This window comes from Tamandua tetradactyla, chromosome 5, assembly GCF_023851605.1.
Source record: "Tamandua tetradactyla isolate mTamTet1 chromosome 5, mTamTet1.pri, whole genome shotgun sequence".
In the NCBI taxonomy this organism is placed as follows: domain Eukaryota; kingdom Metazoa; phylum Chordata; class Mammalia; order Pilosa; family Myrmecophagidae; genus Tamandua; species Tamandua tetradactyla.
The window spans coordinates 84,679,664-84,693,390 of NC_135331.1; the positions used below are offsets into that span (position 1 = coordinate 84,679,664).

General features: G+C 37.7%; 1 pseudogene; it reads right to left on the reverse strand.

The window, feature by feature from the left end:
- Window positions 1–4,682: 4,682 nt before the first annotated feature.
- LOC143683192 (ADP/ATP translocase 3 pseudogene) lies at window positions 4,683–12,787 on the reverse strand (annotated as a pseudogene).
- Between the last annotated feature and the right edge of the window lie 940 nt (window positions 12,788–13,727).

Here is a 13,727-nt window from a genome sequence, read left to right on the forward strand (position 1 = left end):
TTTAAGTCCTTTCCAGCTCTGAAACCTCTTGACTTAACTCAAGAAGCAGTCCCTCTAAGGGAGCAAGAGACTTGCTTCTACCTACTAAATATCATCTTGTTTTTCATAGGATTGGGGGCCAATTTCACATACTTTCTTCCAGATTTCTTGAGAAAATGATGGCCTCACACTTTTGTGCTCAATAATAAAAACATGGGCTCTAGAAATTGGAAGCATCTAGTTTAAATTCTGACTCATGTTTTAGCAGTGTGACCTTAGGGAGGTTTTTGTAGTCCCCCTGAATTTCTCGACTCCTAGTCTGAAAACTGGGAATAATGGTACCTTCTTTAGTACTGTTGAGAAGTAAATAAGAAAATACATGTAAAGGAGCTTGGCACATGGCCTGGCACAAGGTAAGCATTCAGTGATAACGATGATGATGACAAGGGTGATGACAACCTACCATCTTGGAGTCGGGAGGTACCTCAAGGGATGAACAGATCCAAGCTTCTACCTTTATACAGACATCTAACTGTGCCCATTTTACAGATAAGGCAACTAAAACTCAGAAAGCTTAAGTAATGAAAAACTAGAACTAGATCTTGTGCCTTTCTTACACTAGTTTTCACTTGGCCCTTAAAATATTCTTCCTTAGGATTTAAACCTGAGCTTTCCTGCTGCCTTTCTGTTCTCCATCAAAAAGGCAGGACTAAGTATGTGATTTTTGCCTGGTGCTCCCACTGAAACCAGCCTCCATGATGAACTGTTCATCAGACTTCTGCCTGTGGCCCAAGCTTCATTTTCTCCTTTTAAGACACATTTCTTCTCCTGAAGTGCTGACCAGCACCCTTGGGATGTAGGCTCTGCTGACCCTGCAGAGCTCCCATTTGATGGGTAGGTTCTAACCATGGTGAGCACAGCCATACTCTGCCCTCCATCACTACCAGGCAGGTCCTGCATTCATCATTGCATTACTCAGCTCCTGGGCTCTTCTTGGGTTCTTGCTTGATTGCCAAGGACTGTGAAGATGAAGGCCTGGCATAGTGATACAGGTCATGGACCATGTATATTACCTATTTAGGGGCATATTGACAAAGAACTAGAGCATCTTACTTCCTACAATTCCTATATTATACAAAATTATTCATAATATATTAAGTGAGAAAAGCAGCTTACAAAGTTCGGAGAAGACAATGGGCTTTAAAACTTGAAAACCATAGAGCTGTTTTCCAGTAGCCTTGTTCCTTGAAGATGATTGTATGAAGATATAATGTTTACAATTTGATGGTATGATTGTGAAAACCTAGTGTTTGATGCTACCTTTATTTACAGTATAGACAGATGAATAAAAAATAAAAAAATAAACAATGGGGGAACAAAGGTTAAAATATATTGGGTAGATGGAAATGCTAGTGGTCAATAAGAGGGAGGGGTAAGGGGTACGGTATATATGAGTTTTTTCTTTTTTTTTTTCTGGAGTGATGCAAATGTTCTAAAAAATGATGATGATGAATATACAACTATGTGATGACATTGTGGGCCACTGATTGTACATCATGTATGAATGTTTGTATACTAAGAATGTTTGTGTTTATATGTTGGTTTATCAATGAAAATACTTTTTAAAAACAGTAAATAAGAAAAAAAAACTTGAAAACTATCTTGCTAAAAGCATCAATTATAACTGGATAAAGGGTGGTGTGACTGTGGCTCAGCAACAGAATTCTTGCCTGTCATGCCGGAGACCCAGATTTGATTCCTGGTCTCAAATCAGTCCAGATTTGATTCTGGCCAAAAAACCAGAAACCAAAAAACAAAAACTGAATAACGTAATGAATTCATGAATAAATAAGAAGGCAAGTTCACCAAAACAAACAAACAAATGGGGTGGGGGAATGGAGTAGGGGAGCATTCCTTGAGTGCCGAATGTAAGCAATAAACTGATTCTATGGATTGCTAGGTCCTCGTAACTTGGAGGGATCAAGTTTTCCTTCTTTTAAGACCCACTGGTTGTTTTATATACATATATATTACTATATCTAAGATTCATGGGGAAAGAAGGACAACCAATAAATTCTACCCATTTCAGAGAAGTTTTTTATCAAAGTGAATTATGTAGTGGCAGCTTAGAGTCAGGATTGATAATAAGAATGGGCTCTGTTGCTGTGATTCAGTATGGAGCCAGAGTGTTTGGCAACCAGCCACATGAACGCCAACCAATTCTACAGCACTGAATACAAATTCAGATCTGGTCTCTGAATCTATGAAATCAGGCAAACAATTATTTTAAGTTTTAAAATTATTCCTAAATAGTTATTTTAAAACATTAACCTTAATTTATACTTTCCTCTAAAAACTTACATAAAACACATTGATTTCACTTTAATAGCTGAAGTTTTTACTTTTCACCTACTACATAGCTACAAATAGACTATTTAGCCTAAAGATGTAAACCTAAGGAAAAAAAAAGGCTACTAGAATCTCTATAACAGATTCTCTATATGGTGGTTGATGGGAATTAGAGAATTAAGAAAGATAAAGAAAGGTAAGTAAGTTCTGTCCTAGATTCTCACATCTTTTGTTCAGCAGTTCAGGAAATTAATCTGAAGCTAAAGTGACATTTTGTGTAAATGGATTATTTCACCCGATAAATGAAACTTAAGGGAAAAAGGCAATCCCTCTTTTGTGGCTCAGATGTGGCCTCTCTCTCTAAGTCAACTCTGCAAATAAACTCACTACCCTCCCCCACTCTGTGGGACATGACTCCCAGGGGTGTAAGTCTCCCTGGCAACGTGGGACATGATTCCCAGGGATGAGTCAGACCCTGGCATTCTGGGGTTGAGAATGTGTTCTTGATCAAAAGGGGAAAAAGAAATGGAACAAAGTAAAGTCTCAGTGACTGAGAGATTTCAAATAAAGTTGAGTTCATTATAGAGGTTACTCTTATGCAAGCTTCAGTGAGATATTGCAAATTGCAACAGTATGCCAAGCCCCAACCAACAGTATTCCTGAAAACCCTAAACAATAATCAGGGCCATACCTAAGATTTAATAAAAGTTTTTCTAGTAAGTTTATTTTTTCAGAAACTTAAGGCCTCCAGATTGATCCTATGCCAAATAAGCCCTGAAACCCAGAAGTAGCAGCCTTGCCAAGAACATCAACTAGTTTCATTCCTCCACTCCATAAGGTCAACAACCCCTTTCCAGCATGAAGAAATTAAAATGGCCATTGCCCAAGATATTCCTGAAGATTGAGAGAATGATCAAATGAGAGGGAGGAAGTGTAACTGAGAAATTAGGATTTAACAAATGATTATGACTACTGACTCATTAAATAGATATTAGATATTTCTTTTTAGTTTCTAGTGTATTAGAATAGCTAGAAGGAAATATTGGAAATTGTTGGACTGTAATCAAGTAGCTGTTATCTTTGATAATGATTGTATAATTATATACCAAAAAAAAAAAAAAAAGACAGTTACTCATGTTTGTATGGCTCTATTCTGGATTTGTTATTCTATTCCACTAATCTATATATCTATTACTGACAATACTACACTGTCTTAGTTAACCTACCTTTATTGTAAGTCTTAAAACTGTGTAGACTGCAATACTAGGGGTCAATAAGAGGAAGGGATAAGGGGTATGGGATGTATGGGGTTTTCTTTTTTTCTTTTTTTTTCTCCTGGAGTAATGCAAATGTTCTAAAATTGATCATGGTGATAAATGCACCACTGAGTGTATTTTTGGATGGACTGTATGTTATGTGAATATATCTCAAAAAAGTTACATTTAAAAATATTATGACCTAAATAAAAAGCACAACCACTCCCCATTAGTAGACTCAAACTGGAGAGTACAACCTCAAGAACTTCAGTTACTGAACAACTGAAAAAAAGACTAAAAATCACTTAAATTATTAAAGGACTAAAAGGAAAAAAAAGAACATGAAAATGTGGTGGAAAATAACAAAGCAGAACAAAAAAAATCAGGTAGAGCTTCTAGATATAAATATATGGTGAATGAAAATAAAGTCTCATTGACTTGGTTAAACAATAAATTAAACGCAACTACAGAGTAAGTTAATGAATTCTAAGGAGATGAACCAAAATGCAGCACAGAGAGATGAAGAGATGGAAAATATGAGAAAATTTCAGAGAGTAGGAGAACGGAATGTGAAGTTCCAAAATATGACTAACATGAGTTCTGGGAAGAACGAAAGACAGCTTGGATATTTTTTTGTTTTGTTTAGTTTTGTTTTGCTTTGTTATTGTTTTCTAAGAGCATCCTGCTTATTTATTATTTTGCAGCAGAATACCCAACATAAAACATTATTGCAAATATCCAGCTGTGTAAAAGGATAGTGCTTAAGTACAGATAGGAGATATAATTTTTTTTTTGCATGGGCAGGCACCAGGAATCGAACCCAGGTCTCTGTCATGGCAGGTGAGAATTCTGCCACTGAGCCACCATCGCACCACCCATGATTTCTTTTTAAATAAATAGTTAAACACAACTGAGGGTTCTACAAGCATTTGGACTCCAGGGTTTCTAGGTCTGTGTACTTGAACTGCCTCACAACATGGACCCACGATGATGGTTATTATCCCTCTTCCCCTCCCTGCCAACTCTCACCCCCATCCCATTATCAAAACATGAAATCAGTGATGCCAATGGCCCAATGTAATCACAATGATCTCCTTTTCTAGAGCTTTCCCTAGCCCTCTATAGATTTGATCTGCCTGGGTAAAAACAAGAGGAATTTCTTGAAGGTCAATGGTCCTGAACGGTTAAGTAAGGATTCTACATGATCCTTTTTGTTCCCATTTCTAATAAGAAAGACACACTTAGATGACTTCCTCAATTTATCATACAGGACCAGCACAAAGGCTCTACCCATGCCTCTGAGAACACTGGACCATGCACCCATGCTTTGCCACCTTCATCTTTGAAAATCTTCGTCCAACCATCGACATTTCCACTCTACATGATGTCAGCTCTTTTGGGTCCAGAATGCATCATCATCCATCACCTCATGGTAGTGTGGTAGGAGACCACACCAGCCACAGCTGTCATCGTCTGGGCAATCATCCAGCTCACCACCATGTGTATATTCTTGGGGTTGGGGAGCATACCTTTGGCTGTATTACACACACCAAAATAGGCTGCCCTGTAGATGATGGTACCTTGTACAGAGACATTGAAGCCCTGGGTCAGGCCTTGGATGCATCAAACTTTGTGATTTTCACTGGTATCCCAGGCCTTTGAATTACTTTTCTGTGCCAGATTTCCCAACATCAGCCACCAAATGGGTTCTAGTGAAATCCAGTAGGTAGCCCAAGCAAAGAGAAGTGGCTCCAGATGTCCCACTGGAGACCAGATTGCCAGGAAAAATACCTCCTGGCAATTTTTTGTGTATGCTTGTCTACACCACTCAAAAGCGCCTGCTTGTACTTATCCATGCAGGCAAAGCTGAGCGCTTGGGTGGGGAAGTAGTAGATGACATTGGCTAAGTTCCCCTTCCAGAAGCGGGAAATGCCCTGCTCCTTGGGAACATGAACTACAGAGTCCATGATGCCCTTGCACTGTTTGTCAGCAGCGATCTGTTTACTGGCGTGCTGTACCTGCAGCAGCAGCTTGACCTGCTTAATGGGGGCCACGGCCACCTTGGAGTTGCTTCCTGCCAGGAAGTCCTTGGCGAGGGAGATGACCTGTTCTGTCCTGGCTGTGGCCTGGGCAGTAGAGTAGGTGCAGGGCCAGCTGGAAGCACCAAGAGCCAGGAGTTTAGGCCACTAGTTCAGTGCAGGTGGCCTTGGCACCAATGAGTTTAGATACTGACTGTGGATTTTCTAGAACTGATGGGAGACACCATCCATAGATCAAGAAACACAAGTCCTGAACAGGATAAATAATGACAAATCCATGCCTAAGCATTGATAGAGAAACTGAAGAAAACAGACAAAGAGGAAAATCTGAAAAGCAACCAGGGGAAGAAGTCAGATTACCTTCTAAGGAGCAATTAAACCTCAGCAGACTTCTCAATCACAACAACGGAGGGTATCAGAATAGTTTCTTCAAAATTCTGAAAAAAATAACTGTTAAACTAAATTTCTATTCTCAGCTGAACTATACATACAGAATGAGGGTGAAACAAAGTTCACAAAGTTAAAAAAAAAGGTAGTTTACCATGAAACCCTGCTGAGAGACCTAGTAGTTTACATCTCAGGAAGAGGGAAATTAAGGCCAGAAGGAAGGAGGGGGTTGCAAGCAGCAGACACCAAGGAGACTGATAAACACATGAATAAATATAACAAAACATCAATTTCATAGAATGAGAATAAAATGACTAACTGGGGGGGCATATTATAACAAGGTGTGTGCCAGAATTGTTTTCACATAGATTAAGTACTGAAATTTGAATGAAAAAAATCTGTAATATAGATTATCTTCAAGACCTTGGGAAAGGCAAAGATTTCTTAGTAAGACAAAAATCATTTGCCACAAAGGCACGGATTGATAAATTCTCCAGCATTAAAATGAAGAAATTCTAGGAGGAGAGTGGAATGAGGAGTTTTTACTTAATGAAAACAGAGTTTCTTTTCGGGATGATGAAAAGTTTTGGTAATGGACGGTAGCAACAGCAGTGTGAATGAAATTAATACAAGTGAACTGTACACGTAAAAATGAGTAAAATGGGAATTTTTGTGTTCTCTATATGTTACCACATGAAAAAATTTAAAAATTGCTAAAAATTAACAATTTCTGATTTTTGGAAGATACCAAAAAGAAAGTGAAAAAACAAGTCATAAATTGGGAAAAGATATTGGCAATACATATGACTGAAAAATGACTTCAATCCAAAATATGTAAAAAAACTACAAATCAAAATGTAAAAGACAATTTGAGAGAACAATGAATAAAGACCTATAGCAGGCATTATCCAGGCCTGCAGTAATCCTCTCCTTGGCAATCAGGGAAATGAAAATTATAATCACAGTGAGATTCTATTTTATTATTTTATTCTATTTTATCAAAAATAAAGAGCAACGAGTAAGTTTCTATACTGTTAGTGGGAGTGCAAACAGGTACAACCACTTACAGAAATAGTTTGCCATTACTTGCTAAGGCTGAAAACACACCACCCTATGACCTACAATGCCATTCCTGGGTATGTCTCTTACCCATGTATACTGGGAAGAAAACAGAAATATTCCTAGCATCATTGTAGTAACAGCAAAAAACTGGAAATGATACAAATGTGGAACAAGGCTATGGATAATATCACATAAGATGTGGAGGAGAGTGTTCCAAGTTAAAGCATTCCAAGGTCTTGTATGGTTTGGAAGGAGGAGATATACTGATAAACTTTTTGTTTTTTTAAATTCAACTCTGCATGTAAAAAAATGAGGGTAGGGCCACGGTGGCTCAGCAGGTAAGAGTGCTTGCCTGCCATGCCCGAGGACCCAGGTTCGATTCCCGGTGCCTGCCCCATGTATAAAAAAAAAAAATGAGGGTAAACAAAAATGGAATATATGACTTCCAAACTAGGCAAAGAGAAATAATGGATTAAAGAAGGTTCAATCCATCCAACAAAGATAAGAAAAAAGAAAAAGAATACTAGAAAAGAAAGATGAAAAGAATTCACAAAATAACATGATAGAAATTGATACATCAATAGCCACAATAAATATAAACAGAAGAAACTCATTTGCCAAAAGACAAGCTCCTAGATTAAAATTTTTAAGTTCAGCTATGCTATTTGCAAAAGAACTCATAAAACAATGATACTGAAAGATTTAAAATGATGTTCTAGGCAATGATAATCAAAGGAAAGCTGATGTAACTGTATCAGTATCAAGCACAGTGGTCCAAGATGATATAATTAGAGGTGATCAAATTATTGAATATGCACAGTTTGATTACATACTTAGTCACAGAATGTATGTAAGAAAATAGCAGAAGGAGGATTTTATAGGTGACTTGTAGGTTAAAGTCTAAGCTACTGCACATGTCAGGTGGGCCCATTTTGGTTAGATCTAGCCTCAGTTATCAAGATAACTTTGGACTTGCGATGGGTTAGTTCTGGGCTGACACAGGACCCTTCATTAATAAACATTAGGGGCTGACTTTAGTTGAAAGACTCTGAAGTTGAAAAACTGGGTAACTGTAAAATGAAGGTTAGTCACAAGGTTTTTACAACCACAGGGATCGAAGATAAAGGCTACACAATCATTATCAGAGATCAAGGCAGCTGGATTACAACTTAGATATTTCAGGTATTTCCCTCTATCTACTACAATATACCAGAAAGCAAAAAGGAATATCTGTATAGTGATTCAGTAATCAAAATCATCCCTTAAATCCTGATTTCTCGGTTATACTGTAACGATTCTAAGCTTTAATATCTCTAACAATTCATCGATAGAATTATATGGGGGAACTTGATAAAGCAACAGAGCAGATTTTAAACACATCTCTCTGTTGTTGATACTTATTTAAAGACAAAGAAATAAGCAAGAATAGAGAATATTTGAATCACAAAATAAGATTCTTCTAATAAGGATATAACATCTGAATAACAAAATAAGATTCATTTAATCGGCATATATAGAATCCTGAACTTTGTGAAAATATACTCTTCTTGAGCATTCATGAAATGGGAAAAATGATCAAGATCTAGGCACAAAAAAAAGAATATCACTATCAAAGCAAAACACTATTTAAAATTTGCTTCACTTCCTTCATCCATGTGTAAGTCTCTAAGTTTCTCAGCCTTTTCTCTTTCTCTTCTCCTGTCGCTTACCAATTGAATTCCTGTGCTTAATCTTCTCATTAGCAACTGCTGGTGAAAGGAATATAGAAAGAAACAGGCAAAGATGCTCTCTCTTCCTATTTGTTCTGATAAAGTGTCTAGACAAGAACATCACAGTTCTGTGAGCAGACTTGTGTGACAGCTTATAACTATAGGCATACTGCCCTTTCTGTTGTTATAAAACTGTTCTTACAAATGTTATTTGTAACAAAAGATTCTTTCAAGATTCCTGAATTCCAGATATTATGACTATGCTCTATAGAAGATGGTAAAACTTTTAATTTCCAAAGTGTCTGCTTTGTTAATGATTTTCCTACTTGATAATAATGGCTCTGGTAATAATATGTGAATAAACATCGGTTTTCAAAAGGTATAAATACTTGTAAGATTCCTTTATTAGTCAGAAGAGCTTGAAAGCGACCTATGTCCCTCCATTCAAAAGGATACAATGAAGAGTCCTTTCAAAAAGAGTCCTAATCAAAGCAACGTTTGATTATGAGTGATTATCATTTTGTCAGTCATGTAGACAATGATCTCTGACCACAGTGTGACAAAATTATAAGTAAAAAAACAAAGGCAGTTTGGAAATTATACATTTACAAAACTTCTAAATTATTCATGAGTCAAAGATGAAATCATAATGAAGATTTTTAAATATCAGAACTGAAAGACAATGAAAATATCAAAAGTGTCTGATGCAGCTAAAACAACTGTATCAGTTTTCTATTGCTTCATAATAACAAATTACCCCCAAATCTAGCAGCTTAAGACAACAAACATCTGCTACCTTACAGTTTCTGTGAGTCAGGAATGTGGGTACAGCTTGGCTGTGTCAGTCTGGTTTAGGGTCTCATGAAGTTGCAGTAAAATCATCAGCTGGAGCTCCATTTAGCCAAAGAGGAAGGGTCTGCTTCCAGGCTTGCACACATGGTTGTTGGCAGGGTTCAGTCCTCATGGGCTATTGGGCTGGGGGCCTCAGTTCCCCTCCACGTGGATCTCTCCAAAGGACTGTCTGATGGCCCTTCAGACATGACAGGTGACTTCCCCAGAGCAAGGTGACAGGGAGAAAGAGAGGGAGAGAGGAGAGAGAGGAGGAAATCCCACGCCTTTTATGACAGTTGCAGTCACACACCTTATTCTACTCATTAGGAATGAGCTACTAAGTCCAGCCTCTACTCAAGGGGATAGGAATTAAGCTATTACATCTAGAATGGAAGAGAATCAGAGTTTGTGGTATCAAAGTTTCAAAGAGACATGGTTTTAAATCTACCAAAGCCTTACTTGGATGGAAATGTATAGTCTTAAACATATACATATATATGAAATAAAATTGTGTCTACCTCATTAAGTTAAAAACTTTGGTCTTAAATGTATATACATATAAATACATACAAATACATATAATATATATATGAAATCAAATTGCATCTAACCAATAAGTTAAAAAACATAGAGTAAACCTAAAGAAAGAGGAAATAAATGAGATATGAGCAAATATAAATGAAATGGAAATCAAAGAAATAAAAAATGTTCAGCAACACTGAAAGCTTGTTCTTTGAAAAGACTACTAAAATGCAAGCCTTTGGCAAAGGTGATCAAGAAAAAAGAAAAGCCACATATGCAAAACAATTAGAAATGAAAAACAGTATAAAACTACACTTTATTCCAATAACTCTTATGCCAAAAAAATGGGCACTTTTCTATGAACTATAACTTACCAAAACTGGCTCATAATGATACAGAAAATCTTGATAGATCTATTTTCATTTATTAAATCAAATTAAAAATTAAAATTTTAATCCTCCTTCCCACAAAAACAAACACCAGGTCCACTTGAATTTTACAGGCAAGTCCTATTAAACCTTCAAAAAATATTCAGATAATCTTTGCCACAAAACATTACAGAAAACAGAGAAAATGTTTCTAATTTACTTTATGAGCCTTGCATAAAGTTGATACTAAAACCAGATGCAGAGAAGGGAAATCTCTAGGTCAATTTAATTTATGAACATAGACATAAAAATCTGAAAATCAATAAACAGAATCCAGCAAAAAATATTTTTAAAATGATACTGCTTATTCCAGGAACACACACACACACAAAATCACTGTTGTTCCCAGATTAACAGATTAAAGGAATAAATCATGATGTATTACTCAGGGTCCTCTAGAGAAACAGAACCAACAGGAAATATCTGTAAATATGAGATTTATAAAAGTGTCTCACATAACTGCGGGGATGTAAGAGTCCAAAATTTGTAGGTCAGGCCACAAGCTGGCAGCTCCAGTGAAGGTCCTCAATGAACACCCCAGCCCAGGAGAGGCTGGATGGCTGAATCAGAAAAGAGATTTCTCTCTTTTGAATTCTCCTTAAAAACCTTCGGGTGATTAGATTAAGTATCCCTCATTGCAGAAGACACTAACCTTAGCCAACTGCAGATGTAATCAGCTATGGATGCAACCAACATGCTACTGATTTAAGTCCATGAAAGATCCTCACAGCAACAGATAGGCACTGTTTGCTTGACCAGATGAGTGGGCACTATTACCTGGCCAAGTTGACACATGAACCTAACCATCATACTTGATTATTTCAACAGATGAAGAAAAAGCACTTGAAATCCATCATTCAATATCCACTTTTAACATAATTTTCCCACCCTCTAAAAAATATACTAAAGTTGGGCAGTGCAATTGTGGCCCAGTGGCAGAATTCTCACCCACCATGCCAGAGACCCGGGTTCGATTCCCAGTGCCTGCTCGTGCAAAAGAAAAAAAATACTAAAGTCATATATCAAACATCAAATTTAAATAATTCTAATTGAAAAAATAGAAGCATCTCATTAAAATGAGAAACAAGACAAATATGCCACCACTGCTTCTATCCAACCCTGCACTAGATATCCAAGGCAATTAAATAAAAGAGAAATAAGAAGTATAAATACTCAGGTGAAAGGAAAAAAGCTATTTTATTCTATGTCATCATTTCATCATTCAAAATTCTTTCTTTCAAAACTGCTTCTGACCTCTCTAGGAAGATTCTTTAGGAACCTCCAGACTTTCCTCTCTGTTGAAGTCTATGTTGGACTGAGCACCAGTCCATCATTTCCACCAGTCAAGCACACTCCCTAAGCTATCACTCCCCTCCTTTTTCTTTTCTCTTTGTCACATCCCGGGTAGAGCCCTGGTCCATCACCATGTTACCTCATATTTAGTATCAAAGGCCTTAAACTTAATGCAAAGACAAGCCAGGCTTTAAGGAACACCCCTCTCCCAGCTCCTAAAAATATGTGTACCACCATACATTCCCCTATTTCCACCAATAGCTTCACCCTAGGAGTGTCCCATTTCCCCTTCCCTTTATCTCTCTCCATTACCCATCCCCAAAAGTTGGCTTGCTGTTACCATTATTCAAAAGGGGTAATTTAATGGAAGGACCATTTACAAAGATATGTGTGGGGTTAAGACAAACCAACAAGGGATGATGAGGCATTCTTGATTTAGCAAGAGCCAATACCACCCCCATCCCTGAAGGGGTAAGGGAGGGAGCAGTACTGGAACCAGAAGAGTCTCCCAATAGAAGCTATAGAGAAGAGAGCATCCATAGAGATGCTTTTGACAGAGAGCATCAGTCAAATCCTGGCCCAGCAGAGGGAAGGGAACAAATACACTAATCTTTCTCGAGATTAGGTTCCTCTAGTCTATCCTCTATACTACCAGAGATGCCACCCATTTACTGAACCTGGTTGGAAGCCAGAGGGCAAGAGAGACTGGTCGATGTAAGTCAACCTTGTAGGGCACAGGGCAGGGTGGAGTGTATGTTGTAGGGCAAAGAAAAAACATCAAGCACATCCTACAGCCTCTTCCACCTAACTCCCCAATTATTAGCACCCATTTTCAGTTATCCCCTTTCAGCTAAACTTTTTGAACAAGTTGTAAGTGCTCTCTTCATTTCATCTTCCATTCTTTCCACGTTGGCAAACCTGTCAGCAACCATCGTGTCCTTTTTCCATGATCTCTCAGCAGCATTTGGCACAATTGACCTTGCCCTTCTTTCAACATCTTCTTGAATTTCATTGCCTCATTTTTGGGGGCCTCTCCTTCCCTGTTGCTTCTTCTCAGTTTCTTTTCCTGATTCCTGTCGGACCTGACCATTGTAAACTCTTGAAGGGAACTTTTTTTAACTGACGCATACCAGGTGCTGAGAACAGTGCCTGGTGCATAATAGATGCTTAATAAATACTTTCTTACTAAATTGAAGTGTTACTCCTCTGCTTATCACACTTGAATAGCATCCATTACATTTTGGGGAAAAAACCCAACTCTTTAGCCTGGTCTACAAGACATGATTCATCTCTGCTTCTCTTCCTATCTGTCTCTATTGTTCTCCCAAAACTGTACTCGAGCCGCATGATCTTTCTGTACCCAGTGTGACTGTGCCTTAGGACTCTGGAGTGCCTTCTGGCTGTGTACTCTTCCCTTAGGCCTTCCTGACACCATTCAGATTTTGGCTTTAATGCCACCTCTCAAAGAACATCTTTCTGATCATCCATTATAAAGGAGGCAATCATTTACTTCCTGTCACAACCCTATTTTAATCTTCTGCATAGTGCTTATTCACTTTGTTTATTTATTGCCTTTCACTCTCTACTAGAATGTAAATTTTCACAAGTGCAGGGACTGTTTTCTTTATTGTGTGCAACCTAGAAACATTCTGGCACATCAGTTACTCAATAAACAAACCCAGGAGATATATGAAGGCTGGAGATACTCAGGTTGAGAACAGAAAAAGTGAGAGAAAAATCATTAAGAAATAATTCCATTTAGTGTCCCAGAATTGAAGGTTATGAGTTTCTAGAATTAAAGGGCCACCGAATAATCAGCACAATGGGAAGAGAAAAAACCAACCAAACATACAAACAAATGCAGACAACTAA